Consider the following 15,106-nt stretch of genomic DNA (forward strand, 5'->3'; position numbering starts at 1 on the left):
TTTAAATTGTTCAAAATGATTTCTTTACATTGATTGAGTATTTGCGACAAATTGATCAGCTTTTATATTTTCTCATTTGTCATTTGACAAAACTAAAAGAAGAGGTTTTCGATTAAAATCCAGCTCAACCACGTTTTTTCTACTCGTGTAGCCGTAAACCAATCAGGTTTTGTTGCTGCAGCCAATCATATCATAGAACTGAGTTGGAAGAACTGAATTGAAGATTGAAAGAGTGGAATTTAAATAGAAAATTTGTTTTTTGATTTAAAATCTTAAAATAAGTAAATCAGTAACCATATATCTAATCATAGGTAACCCATATAATTAACATTCATAACATGTAAAGATATACAGATATCTTTTAAAATTCAAAAATCATTTGAAGTTCGTGAGGAACAAGTGTATTTTATTTTGAAACTTGGAAAAATTGAAAACTCATAGGACAGCGATGTGTTGTAGAATTTCGAAAAAAAGCTAATAATATACCCAGTAAACACGCTTTAGTTGGTCCAACTGACGGGCCAGTATTGGCTATAGTTGGCTAACTGTTGGCATTTCTTGCCAACCATTAACCGACTGTGTACCGCGTGTTTTTGAATCGTAAAAGTTTCCCGTAAGTTTTATAAACGTATTTTAATAATTAGTCGCATGGTCTAAGTGAATTTATTTTTATGATGACACCATTGTTGTATTTGTACTAGACATTTTAGCTCTATTTTAACTGCTATTAAAAGTTAAAATACAGCTAAAATGTTTATGTGCGTGTATAGTAGTATGTTTATGTGTGTATTTCTGTATTTCTGTATTTCTGTATTTCTGTATGTATTTCTGTATGTATTTCTGTATTTCTGTATGTATTTCTGTATGTATTTCTGTATGTATTTCTGTATGTATTTCTGTATGTATTTTTGTATGTATGTATGTATGTATGTATGTATGTATGTATGTATGTATGTATGTATGTATGTATGTATGTATGTATGTATGTATGTATGTATGTATGTATGTATGTATGTATGTATGTATGTATGTATGTATGTATGTATGTATGTATGTATGTATGTATGTATGTATGTATGTATGTATGTATGTATGTATGTATGTATGTATGTATGTATGTATGTATGTATGTATATATATACATATATATATATATATATACACATATATACAGGGTGTCTGCCAGATCAGGGGAAATCAGGGAAAAATCAGGGAAATCAGATATCTGCAAAAAATCTAGGAAATTAGGTTGAATTTTAGAAAAATCAGGGAGAAATCAGGGAAAATGGCTCTTCATCAAACTTACATAACTTAAATAAGTTGTATATAGTACATGTAATATAAAAGTTTATTTGGCAATAGTTTTATAAACTTTTCTTGCATCAAGCGAATCTTGAATCTTCACATGCAAAAATGTAAACAATAATACAACCCATTTTGAATGTATCAATACTTGATACATTTAACATGGGTTGTATTATTGCTTACATTAAATGTATCAATACTTGATACATTTATTGTGGGTTGTATTATTGTTTACATTTTTGCAGTTGAAGAGCATTTTTCTAAACGACTCTGGTCAATTTTTGTGAAATTGAATTTGGGTAACTTTAAATTAAATCAAGGAAAACAGGTAGAAGATCAGGAAAATATGAGGAAAAAGTCAGGGAAATCCACCTTAAAATATTGGCAGACATCCTGTATATAACATGCATGCGTAAAAGTTGTTATATTCTAATATATATGTTATAGTAAAATAATTTATATGTATTTTGTATATATTGCATAAATATATGCCATATATACAATATTGACATAATATATGCAGTATATAAATAAATGGTATATGCAATTGCATATACAATATGGCATATACATTTCATGTTAAGCATATATGACGTGTGTATATATATGCATATTCATATAATGCATATAATTATAGCATTTTATTAAAAGGGACATCAACTTCTAAAAACTATGAGAAAACTATTCAAAATTTTGGGGATCAGGAAAGTAAGGTTTTGGATAAACTATTTGTTTGTTGTTTTTTTTTGTTTTACTACTTGTTATACATTGTATATGTGGTACGCATATATACATTGATTATGATGTTGACATGTATTGACAAAAGAAAACTATTTATATTTTTTGTAAAAAAAAAAATTGTGTTTTAATTAATGTCATAAATGGATGAAGGCTTTAAAAAAATACATACTTCATGTTACAAAAATACACATTATTACTTTGTTATGCAGATAAAGGTTTTAAATAAAGCTCTTTCCTGTGACCTTAATAACACAACACAAAAATGTGCTAGAATACCATTTTTACAGCAATCAATTTACCTAAAGGGATAAATAACATGAATATTTAAAACTTTAACTCCAAATATTTGAGTTCCATAACACCTTCATCCATGTATGTCTTCAATTTAATAACTAGATTGTGTTTTTGAAACCAGTTTTCCAATAAGATTCAAATGCAATGAAATATTTAGGGATTGCAATCCCGCGCACTTTTCAATCCCGCGGGATCCGCGCGGATTTTTTTAATTTTTGTGCGGATCCCGCGGGATCCCGCGCGGGATTAGTAGGTTTCTTATGCACATTATAAAAGGCAAAATGACAATTGTATTTTTCTTTCAAGTATTTTAGAAAAAATATACTCAACTTATTAGATTGATAAGATAAGGTAAATAAAGCCAAAAAACGCAATTCATTTGTAAATCAATATAATTCTTAACATTTAATGAACAAAAAGATAAGCCAAAGTACATAGAACATCTTTTAGCTTTACGTAGAACTATTAGCTTTATTTGTTTTTTGAAATATCAAATTGAGAAAATGATTGTAAGAAATGGGCTCTTAAGAAACAGACCCTACTTAAAGTATCATCACTTAATCTACTCCTCAAAGGACTGCATATGTAACCAGCAGCTGAAAAAGCTTGCTCGGCCTCTACGCTTATTGGTGGTATGGTCATCAAGTAACTATGCGCTATATCTAGAAACTTGCCTCTTACTCCATTACTTTCATAGGCAGACATTTCCGGCTTCAATAATTTATCAAAGTCTAAAGAATCTAAATTTGGTCCTCTCCTTTACATTTTCTGTCCAGCTGTTCTTGTCTTTCTGTGCTTGATTTTCCAATTCTTTTTTCAGCGATAGAATTGTAGGAATAAGTATTTGGGAATTGTTAATAAAATTTAAAGCTTCTTTTTCTTCGAGTTCATTTTCTTCGTCGGATTTTTTAAGTAAACTAGTAGTCCATTTAAATTCTTATTACGACGTTGTGTAAACCTCTCACGAAGTGCCGCGGCTAAATCTTTGCTCAAAAGTGATGATTGCTTTCGCAATTTATTTAGCATAAATTGAAAAGTTGTTTCCACCGTGACAAGGTTCGATTCTCTTCTGCATTAAAGTTCGAGACCAAGTTTTAGTGGTGCTAGGCAAATAATTAAGTCATTGATTTTGGGACCACTCTTCTTGGGTGAAACGAATTTCTGACCCAACATTAATTAAGGCTTTTTCAATACACACTTTTAGTCTATGAAATCTTTCTAACATATCGAACATACTGTCCCACCTAGTTTTACAATCAAGAATCAACTGAAGCTTTTTCCCGTGTTCTTGTAGGATATCTTTCTGTAAATATGTATCCTTTTTGACAGGAGAGTTTTTAAATATTTTTACAACCTTTCTCACTTTTTTCATGAGATCTTTGTAATTGCTAACCAATTCAGCTGATGCTCGGTCCAAAATCATTGTCAAACCATATTCTTTATTTATAACTTCATCATCCTCAGTTTTACCACATTCATCTTCTTCTTCACAATTTTCATATGTAATAAACGATTCTTCGACTTCTCCGCTGTTTTTCTTGTATAAGATATCAATAACTGCAAGTTGTATTCCATGAGCATAACATAGCTGTTGATAGCAAGACATCATTTTACCGACTTTTACCATCACACTTGCTCTATCAGTGGTCATGGCAATAATGTCTTCTTGGAGGTCAATATCGAAGCTATTTAGCCTTTCTGAAACTAACTTGACGCAATATTCTGCATTACACGATCCATGGATTCGAATCAATCCAAGATTAAAGTGTTTCGCCTCTATATGTACATTTAAGTTTAAGTATCTCTGACTATTTTGTGATGCCCATTCGTCAAACGTTATCTAAAACTTTTGATTTTGCTTTTTTAGTGATGTGAGTTTTTGCATTATATCGGTTTTTACAGAATCTGAGAATTTAACTACCATCAATCTTATAGTATAAGGTGAAGTAGGGAGCCGGAAACCACTCTTTGAAAACAAGTACCGTAAATCTGAAGATGTGCAAAAACTATTAAATGTAAAGCCATCTTTTGCAACCATGCGCGATACCATTTTTTTCCATAGAAATTTCCTTTACGAAAAACGTGTCAATTGTTCTGACTTTTTTCGATGGAATTACTTCTTCGTCTTTGCAGTCGATGTATATTTTAGGCTCTAGTTCAACTGATTCATGCTGTTTTGAAGTTGAAGCTCCGTCTTGTTGTAAAACGTTTGATTTTAAATCGGTGCCACGTTTAGTTTTTAAATGGATTAATAACCCTTTAGTTGATCTTTGATTAATTTTTAAAATAGCCGAACATAACATGCACTTCGCATTTTCTTCATTATCACTTTTTTAAAATAATTCTATATAGTTTTAATTTGCGACATGCTTAGTACTTTTGTTTTAAAATCTTGATGTAAATAATTTTTAAAGACTTTTTAAAAAGTAGTTTTTAAAAGTATATTTTTTACAATTATACACGCACGTTTTCAATTTCACGTTTTCAACATACTCATTAACAAAAATTTCAACATACTCATTAGCGAAAATTTCAATATAATCATTAATTAAACAAAAAAAAATTTGAACGAGTTCGACTAATGTTTTGCTAAATAATTGTTTATTTTTGAATGATTTTTTTATATTTATAGCTAACAAAAATATTTTAATAGCTGAAGATAAATTTTTAAATTGATTTGTTTCACAAATACAATAAACACTTTTAATTTGATATCTTTTTTGTCTTTTTTGTTTAAAAGAATTGACCTTTTTTGTTTAAAAGCAATTGTTTCAAAATCCCGCAAATCCCGCGGATCCCGCAGTAGTTTTTGCGGGATCTTGCATGCGCTAAATTAATGCGGGATCCCGCGGGATTGCGGGATCCCGCAATGCGGGATTGCAATCCCTAGAAATATTATTTAATAATTTAAGTATGTTTATAGAGATGTTAGCAGCTTTGGAGTTAAGATTAACAGAACTGGAGCAAAAAAATACGTTTTTAGAAATTGAAAGTTTTTTGGATAATGAAGACATTGTTGTTCCCCCTGGCCTTCCAATTGAAAGTAAGGAAGATTTGGAGAGGATTAACCTTATGCTACAGATGAAACCTGAGCTGGCTCTCTATGTAATTTGAAATTATTTTCTATATTATAATGTTTGTAGCAGTCTACAGGTTGAGTTTAAACTAGTAATTATTATTTTATAAGATCAAAGATAAGTTTTTTTATAAGTCTTATAATTGTAATTTATCAAAGGTATTTAATAATACCTTAGTTATATTATACCGCATTACATTTTCATTTACCTTTGAAAAAATAATTTAAATAAAAAAAGTTGTAATATGTAGCATTATTTGCTTTTAGTTAGAATATCTGCGTTCTATTGGCGGTAAAGTTGAACGTCCAGAATACATATGACGTGTGTTGGGTGCCATGTTTTCTAAAAATTTTAGCATTTTATGTAATCTAAATGGATCTTCAAGTAAGATGGTAGCTACTGGAATGGGCAAGATTAAGTTGCAATGTTATCATTTTGTGTTAAAGTGCTTACTATGTAAGTATTATTAGTTATGTAAATTTTTAGTCTATTAAAGTCAACTGTATTATTATATTTACAAAAATATGTTTACAACACTAAGAAAGAATATAATATGTTAGTACTTATGACAATTACCAGTGTTGTCATTAGTTGTAAATTTGTAAGATATTATGTTCTCCCTTGGTGACTTGAACTTATCAATGTCGTATTTTATTCTTAACTAGAGATGTTAATTGCCAATGTAAACTATGATTTACTAGTATTCAACTATATGATTCTTAAAGAGCATATAGAAGTTTTTCTTGAACCTATAAGCTAATTGCTCTCGGTTATCATATGCACATATTTTTAAAACTGCCAACCAGTTAATGTAATTCTCGATTTGCAAAGTATATGTATAAGAGCTTAAAAATAACTTAAAAATAATTTGTATTTAAACAAAAAGTAAATTGAGTTTTTAAATTTATTTTCATTTTATTCTTTTAGCAGCAGTAAGAATTCAGTATCTTAATTCCAAGCACAAAGGTATTTACCCAATTGTTTCAAGATGGTTTCAGGGCGCAATTGATCAAGGAGATGGGGATAATAAATAGATAGACGAAAACCAAGGTTATAAAAAATCAGTTGCAGTTAATCAATGAAAAGAATATTTAGTTATTATTTTCTTTTGCAAATTTATAAAAGTTTATTTATCTTAATTTTATTTATAATTCTAATTTTTCTTAATTATTATTGATAATTATCTAATAAATCGCCACGTTTTTAAATACTTGTGTTTTAAAATATTGTTTTTAATTAAAGCTGCCAATATTAATTTCAAACCTTTAATAATATTAACTACAATAATAGAATATTTTTAGTTTTTTTTTTGTAAATATATTTTTTTAATGATCTGGAAATAAAAGTGTAATGATAAAAAATTTGTTCATTTTGTGTATTCAACTAAGTTATCTATAAATATAATACAATATTTTGTGTGGACAGTTGTACTGTTTGACTGGTAAAATCTGATATACAAACAATCATTATTAAATAGAAAATTAAATATTAAAAAGCAAAGTTATACTTTGTTATTAAGCAATATTCAAAACATGATTTATAACTTTTGCACTTTCAATTTAAGCGCAAAAGCGAATTTAAAAAATCGCGAAAAAAAATCATATAGTTGGGCCGGTAATGGTACCAACTGTTAGCCAACTGTTTTATTATTGTTGGGCCGTTAATGGCAACCAATTATTTAAAAACAGTTGGCTAAGTGTTGGTAAAAGCGTTACGTTTTTTTCACGGTACCAACTAAATAGCCGACTGTTGGCCCAACTGTAGCTAATAGTTGGTTATTAGGATCGGGCCAACTACTTACCAACTGTTCGATGTTTACTGGGTAGTTTGCTAACAATTTTATGCTTCCGGATCTTTTTGCGCTTCGGTAGAAAGAACTTTGTTGCCTGAAAATTAAATATTTGATTTTTTTTTGTAAGTTTAGGTGACTGATAAGTCGATTTGTTTAAAACAAAAATTAGCGCCTCGTAGTTAGTACAAACAGTAAACAGGGGTGTGTGTGTTGATTTATACACAAACAAAAGGATATTATTGCGTTCTCTTGACTTATGCGCCAAGTTGAGCACATAGTCAAGCGGTGGACAAGGAGAAGCGCTGTTCAATTTTAGAAATAAGGTGGCCCAAACATACAAACATGCCAAAACACAAATTCATTATTTTTTTTTTTTTTGCTTTTTGTTAATTGTGACATTTAAAGCGCTTTTTCTTTCGTAAGTTCCAACATCTCCTATGTTCCAAACTCCAGGGTAATATCCCTCTGTTTGATCTAAGTAAGAGTACCTTTTATGAGAGACGTTGCATAAATCAAACAGAGAAAATAAAAACATATTCCGAGCTAACATGAACTTGAAAATTCCTTCAAAAAATTGTTTGTTTACATATATTGGGTTTTATTTCTGTAATAAAATTATTTACCCAAAAACAGATATGCTAAAAAGCTTTATCGAATATGAAGTTTTCGGAATAAAATTTCGGTTTATTATATGTAAAGTCTTTGTGAAAACAGGTTTTTAAATATATTTATACATTTTTAAGTATATTTATATATATAAATATATACAATCTCACCAAAAGAAATTATAATTTCTTAAGATTTAGATTTTTTAACGGCAAAAATGAAAAACTCGATTACTATACTCAGTTCTCCAAAGTTTTACTCAAATATTAAAGTAATTCAGCAAAATTTGGTACTGGCCGTGCGTAAGACTGAGCCAAAGCCGAGACATCTAAAAAAGCCTCTTTATTTAGTAAATATTCTTTCTACATTTTCTATTGATTTATTAAGTAAATATGCTTTTTATTTTTTTTATGAAACAAATTTTTAGTTTAGCATAATATCTAGCTTCGCATTTCATTTGTTTGTTCATAGAAACCGTTTTCTCCGTGTTTTTTTTTAACTTGTGCCTGTTTAAGTTAAAGAAGAGGTATCAACTAGACAGAGTTTCTTTAATTTTTGATAACTTTAAATTTCGAAATGGTGTTCTTTCGGATAATAATTTTTTTCGGTTCGCAGATAATTTCAGCAATTTGCCTTTTGTTTGCAAAATGCTGCTGATTGGTTTGTTTTAAAAGCCACGTTTTTTCTTCTTACTCGTCAGAAAGGATTATTAGAAATTTATAAATTGCACGGTTAAGTGGAGGCTCAAAACCTGGGACTGTATATGCAAATAAATATTTCAAAAAATTTAAGGTTTACTATTTACCACAGCGAACGCACTTACTAGGCTGGATAAATATTTTATTCCAAACATTCTTGAAATTAAGAAAATTCTTCAATCTTATTTTTACTTAAAAGTGTAAATTACAAATCTTTTTCCTTAGGGAAGCTTTTGAGTCTGTTAAAGTTTAATAAACTCAAAATAATTTCCACATATTTTTAGTAGTAGAATCAAAAAGCCGTATTGAGTATTATTATTATTTCTATTCGGGATGACTACCCTGAAAACTTAATGGTTCTTTCTCTTCTCAACATTTAATGGCTTAGAGATAAGTAATGAAAAAGTCTCTGTTTACGCTCTATTTATTATATGTTATGTATTTTAAGTCAAGATTCAACCTTCATAAATAAATATATTTTAAATGATTCGGTATTCGATATTTTAAAATATTTTTGTAATTACCAAAGTTTAATGATGTTGATGATTAACTTTTTAAATATAATTCCATAAACAATTAAAAACTTTAAGTTTCCTCTAAAAGATGGAAACCTAAAGTTTCTATTCAAGCCTGTAACTGTATCTTGTTATTTCAACCTTCTTTAATGCTCCGCTACTTAATGAACCCACCTTATTTTTCTAAAAGCATTTTTTTAATTTGAAATTTTAATTCAAACTCATAATGCTTTAAGCAACCAACTTAACCAACCTATATACGGCGGGATCGGGGAAGGGAGACGGTAAGAGAGGGCATGAAGTGGCTAACAAAAAGCTCATGTTTTATAAATGTTTTAAAAAAACTTTTGAGTAATTGTTTTCATATTTAACTCAGAGATCTTCAAAAAACCAACGTTAACTGCATATCATGTTTACTGAGTTTAATTGTTGAACTGAGTTTGTGTTGGCTTTATGCTTTTATACCGAACGAACTCTCCATGTTTGGTTTATACATGACCTCCAACCAGCCCTATCGTAAATTCATTTAATGGTTGTGCGTTAGAGTTTTATGATCTTGTTCTTTATGTTTGACTCTTTGTGCAGGTTTTCGGTAAAATAAAAAGATGAGCATTTTCTTATACCCATGCTAATTGCCTGTCTCATGACATGATTGTAGAGTTTTTGAGTGCAAGTTTTTTTGATTTTATTTTGAAGATTTTCTTTTCTAAAGATTTTGGTTTAGTTTATAACTGTCATTGCAATAACTCAAGTTGACGTAAAATCTATTTTCACGCATATTTTAAGCTAAGGATCAAAGTAGTTGGGCTGATGGTTAAAGAGATACTTCCTTTATGTTCTAGAGGTGGTAAGAATGGTTACTTTTTAAGGAGCTGTTTTGACATGAAATGAGTGCACACAATAGTAGGATATAAAGTTTGAATGTCAGGTTGTTAATTTTTATCAGTCTTTAACATTTTAGGACCAACTGATGTGGCAGAACCGAATGAATCAATTTTGAATGATAACTCAGCTAAAATTATTGAGCTTTTACCATTATCATTCTTATTGTTAATATTATTAAATTGGTTGCTTCTGTGCTTTTTTTTTTTTTCACTTGCAAGGGTTTGAACGAACTTTGTCTGTTGGAGAGAATAAAAGTCCCTTCAAGGCTTTTTCTTTAGTAACTGATAAGATTTACAAGAGTTTGTACCCTAATCGACACGGAGAATTGTTGTGTTTAAGGTCTAATAAAAGTTGATCTGACCCTTCTTGCAAGAGCTCATCAAAGTTTTAAGAAATGTAATATGCTGGAGCATATTAAGGTGTTCGTGTAGTTCAGAAAAAAAGCCAATTTAAAAAAATGTGAATTTTAAGCTTTGGATTCACAAGAGTTACTTATTTTCTAAACTTTTGGGCATCTTTTGAGTTTTATTGATATTTAGAACAAGGTTTTCAGATGCCGCTTTAGTTGAAAATAAAAGCTAAAGTAAGATGATTGGAATTGTTGTCCTCGCTTTTTTCTGAACATGTTAATGGCAAGTAGAGCGTTTTTGTTAAAAATAATTCAAGTTGTTTAAATATTTTTTTTTATGCTCGTTTGTTTAACGATGAACTCAGTAGTTTAATTTAGTTTTAGTTATTCCTTATATTGTTTTTATTTATCTATTTAGCCTTTGTCCGAACTTGCACCTGTAAGAATTTCAATTTTAATAAAATTTTCAGTTTTAATGAAATCTAACATCTAACAGAATCAATATTGACATCTTTCATCTCAGCTTTGTTTAGATGATGGTTTTCATTTGTTTGCATTATCTTTTATTTGGTAATATGCAGTGTATCATTCGATCTGATAATCCAAAGAACCGCAAAGATTTAAAAGACGAATAAAATCAAGACAGATGTCATGTTACAGTATAAAGTCCATCGGCTATAACTAATATGTTTGCTTTGCTTTCTATATTAACTTGCCTTAACTATTGTTAAAATATTCGATATAGTGGAGAAACTTAAGGAAAGGGACGGGTGTTGAATCGCATAAACTCTGATTCTTTTAGAAACATTGACGTAAGAATAATTGAATCGCTGTTAGAAAGAGTGATAGAAACAAAAACTCAACAGACCGACTCATCCGCCCCAATACTCCAGAAACCTAAAGGGATTGGAAGTTTTTGTGTTTTGAAATGTAGAAAGTAATTTTTAAAAATAACTTTGCTTTTTATGGTACTGAAGCTTTGCTTGGATTTATGTAAATAAAATTCCTGGTTTAAATTGATGACAATCTCTAATATTACAATTTGTAAAACATTTAAGCTTAAGTAATGGTACTTTTGGAGTGACTAATTATATTTGGATAAAGCATTTTGAATGGAACTTGTCCCATCTAACTGTTATGAAAAAAGTAAAAAAAAGTAACTACGTCGATTCAGCTCGATTGTTAAAGGATACAGGTGGTATGATTCTGCAATTTGGTACCTTTTAAAGCACTTAGATGCATCAATTGATTGCCCATTGATTTAAAAAAAGCAATCAAAAACTTTGAAGCTGCAAGGAACATCTTAAATAAAATCTAGTTTAAGGCGATCATTGATAATCCGGTTGTTGTCAACTACACAACTTCACCAGAAAAAAAACACATGAACATTTTATTCCATAAATCGGAAGAGCGGAAAATAAAAGCATAATTGACAATTCTAGTACCTGCTGAAATTAGTGTACATACTAGTATTTATTTAGTTTGTGCAACTTTAATGAATGAGACTTTTGTAGTGCAACTTTAAAACAGGAATTAGATTTAGATAAAACTTCAATCATCAAAACTTGAAGTTTTTGCCTTTTTCTAAGTTTTTGCTAATAATATATCACGAAACGTAGCTAAAAGAGTTGTGTAAATATATAATTTTTGCTACAATTTGATTTGACATTACAGATCTCATATAATAACAAACGATTTACTCAAAAAAATAGCCGAGAAAGGTATTCACAGTTATTGACTCAGTTTTCAAACTTCCCAAAATTTAAAATTTCCAAAATTTTATTCAAATATCAATGTACTTCATTAAACCTCACTCTATATCTCAAGGCATAAAAAGTCTAATTTTTTAAATATACAAACGTCATGAATTCAGTAAACTATCAAGGGTACGAGGTTTTTCAACGGGTACTTTCTTTCTTCAAATCTCTCTATTATATATAACTAGCAGTAGATGTGTTGTTAACATTTTTCTTAGTTGGTAAAATACAAGGGATAGAAAGACATGTTCATGGAAGTATCCATCCCTAATGTCTGTTGTTCAAATTTATAAAATGGCTTTGTGTTAAAAAAAATCTTGTGCGAGGTTACAACTAATCAACTTAACAAAACATTTTGATTTAAAATTTACAAATATATTTAAAAAAGCCAAATGCTTTAGCGGCAAATAATAGATGGTTTTCATTAACTAATACGCTTCACTTAGAAAAATTAATCCCTTTATCTGAATAAGTCACATGATTCATTGATGGCTCTAGTCATACAGTTAAAGAAAATCTGTCACCAAATTGAGAATACGAAATGTCGGCTATTGTCGACTATCCACCAATAAATGTCAAATGGTGTGACTATTTCGATGGCTTTTGGTTACTATAAAACGAATGCTTACCATCAAAATTGAATTTAATCTCTACGTGTGAGTATTTACTTAACTTTAACTGATATCAGTGTTTAAATATCTTTACCTAATTAATCAACAGAAACGTGCACACCAATCTTTAGTTTGTAATTGCAGAACTCTTTTGGGAATTTTATCTTTTCAAAATTTGAAACTTGGAAATGATAGGCTAATCAAATTTTGTAAGTTACATGTTTTTTATTGCTTTGACGCTCTAATGTGACGCGACTCATTTGTTTACTATTTTTGTTTTTAAGCTTTCATGTAATATTATTTCACAAGTTTAAGAAAAACTAGTGAAACTTATAGGGGTATTAAAAAAAATGCATTAATGTCACGAATTTTTGCGGATCGAACTAACCGCAAAATTTAGAAGCTTTATTAGAATTTTGCAGATGTAATCATTCAAATTTAGCAAATCAGTTTGCGAAAATTTCCTCTTGCGAATATCTATGACATCAAAGTATAAGGGAAACAAAATTTGAAATACCAAAGCATATTTTAACGAATTTGTAATAGAAATTTCTTTTCATCTCATTCAATTTTTCTCTGAACACAAATCAATGGTTTATATTAATAGATATCTTACTCCGCATAAATTCCGAAAGAATACGTGAAGTAAACTTAATTTAGCTTGCAACCCCAACCCGGTAGCCGATAAAGCAGTATAAAAGAAAAAGCAGACGAAAATTAAAATCAAGTTATTGATGTAATAGACAAATATATTTTTTAACTACAATTTATGAACTGTTTTACCAACTTTATATTTAAAAGCATTAGAATCAGATATTTCAAAACTAAGTTGTCAATTATGCGGATGTTATTTTACTTAGCAATTGTAACTTAAAAGTGCCCTAGGAGAAGCCATTAAGTAACTGTAATAGCTTAACTTTGATCTTAAGTAACAGCTTAACTTTGATCCTATCATAGAGTTCCTCAATAAGATCTTCATTATAAAATGAAACTAAGAACAAAAATTTTACTTCTGCTTGTAATTGAAATAGTTCAAGATATGTATAAGTTTAGTAATGTACAAATTTTTGACCACTGCATGCACTGCTGTAATTTTTAAGCCACTAGGAAAAAAAGCTGAGGACAACTTTGTTCCATCTTTGAGCCAATTAAGCCAAAAACCTTAACTGTCAGAGGATATTTTTCATTAAAAATGTCTGCCTGATGTTTTTTGGGACAACTTTAACTTCTTTGGGTTTATATAACGATCATTTCTACTGTTATAAACAGCATCAAGGTTGAAAAAATTCATATCAGAAAATAAATTATTTGGTTTTTTTCTATCTTTGAAAATATTAAATAAACTTTGATCATTGCAGCCTTGAATCTTTTATTGAGTCTGTGATCAAGTGATGTCTTTCTTTTGCCCTTAACTTTGCTTTAAGGTATTCCTTTAAGATTTTTCTAATGGTACCTTCATTAATTCCGGCTTCCCCAGCAAAGAATTTCTTTAATGATAAAAATTAAAGCAGGTAATAAAATGTAATAAAATTCCAGCAGTTCGTAGGAGTCCTCTAGGGTGCTTCTGAGGTCTACATTCTGAGGTTACTATTGGACTCATTTTCAACTATAATTTAAAACGCTGCAAACATATATTAAACCTATAAAAACCGTACAGTTGTTTAAGGTTAAGTTAGAGTAGAGTAATCATTTCAAATGCGAAATCAGAAATAGACAAAATAACATTTTAAAAGGATTACTTTGAGCGGGCTTTTAGAAAACTGCCCAATTAGAAAAAGTAATACCTCAGAACTTAAGGCGATCGTGAGCTAACTCTCGCCTCAGAATGACAACTTTGTCTTTACAAAATTACAGCTAAATATTTGAGCCTCATAAAATCATGTCACCAAAATAAACAGCTAGAAAAATTAGGGAAACTCACAAAAAAATGGAGAAAAAGGTGAACACTATCTATAAAGCTAATAGTGCACATTCTTATCATAAAAGAATCCTAATTCCAAAAAGATACAAACGCCAAAAAAAAGTTTTTTATGGTTTTTAAATTGCGCTAACCTATCATACCCCTTTTGTAGCATTAGTAAAAATCCCTTCCTCTTTTCCCCTTCACCACTCTTCACCCCTAAATGAACTCGTGAGACTCCTACGTCTTGTCTGCACATGTTAAGAGTAAAAAGGTTCAACTCTCTTATGGAGGAGAAAAAGAAAATGTTAAATTTGAAAATTCAACAAAACCAACTTACTTCTAAATTAAGCGATGGTGAAGTATTTTATGCTCGACAAATTGGGCTATATAGTTGAATATTGATCAAACAAAAACAAGACAATTTTAATCAAAACAAAGTTTGCAAAAAACAAAGATAGCATTTTTATATTTTACTCCTGATTTTAAACTCAGAGTGATAAGTGATCTAATGAAAAGTCTTTAGTTATTGTTCGCTATTTGTCTTGACTAGAAAAAGACTTTATTAAAGAAAGA

The 15,106-nt window shown here is 29.5% G+C and overlaps 1 long non-coding RNA gene across 1 annotated transcript; it reads left to right on the forward strand.

Annotated features, from left to right (window-relative positions):
* Positions 1–5,256: 5,256 nt before the first annotated feature.
* Positions 5,257–6,376, forward strand: LOC149876839 (uncharacterized). Its single transcript, XR_016448588.1, has 3 exons — positions 5,257–5,445; positions 5,684–5,873; positions 6,345–6,376. It is a non-coding gene; the product is annotated as an uncharacterized LOC149876839 (long non-coding RNA).
* Positions 6,377–15,106: the final 8,730 nt, after the last annotated feature.

The sequence above is a fragment of the Hydra viridissima genome, unplaced genomic scaffold, assembly GCF_058129835.1.
Source record: "Hydra viridissima isolate aposymbiotic clone 2 unplaced genomic scaffold, HvirCarnegie_v1 scaffold_18, whole genome shotgun sequence".
Classification (NCBI taxonomy): domain Eukaryota; kingdom Metazoa; phylum Cnidaria; class Hydrozoa; order Anthoathecata; family Hydridae; genus Hydra; species Hydra viridissima.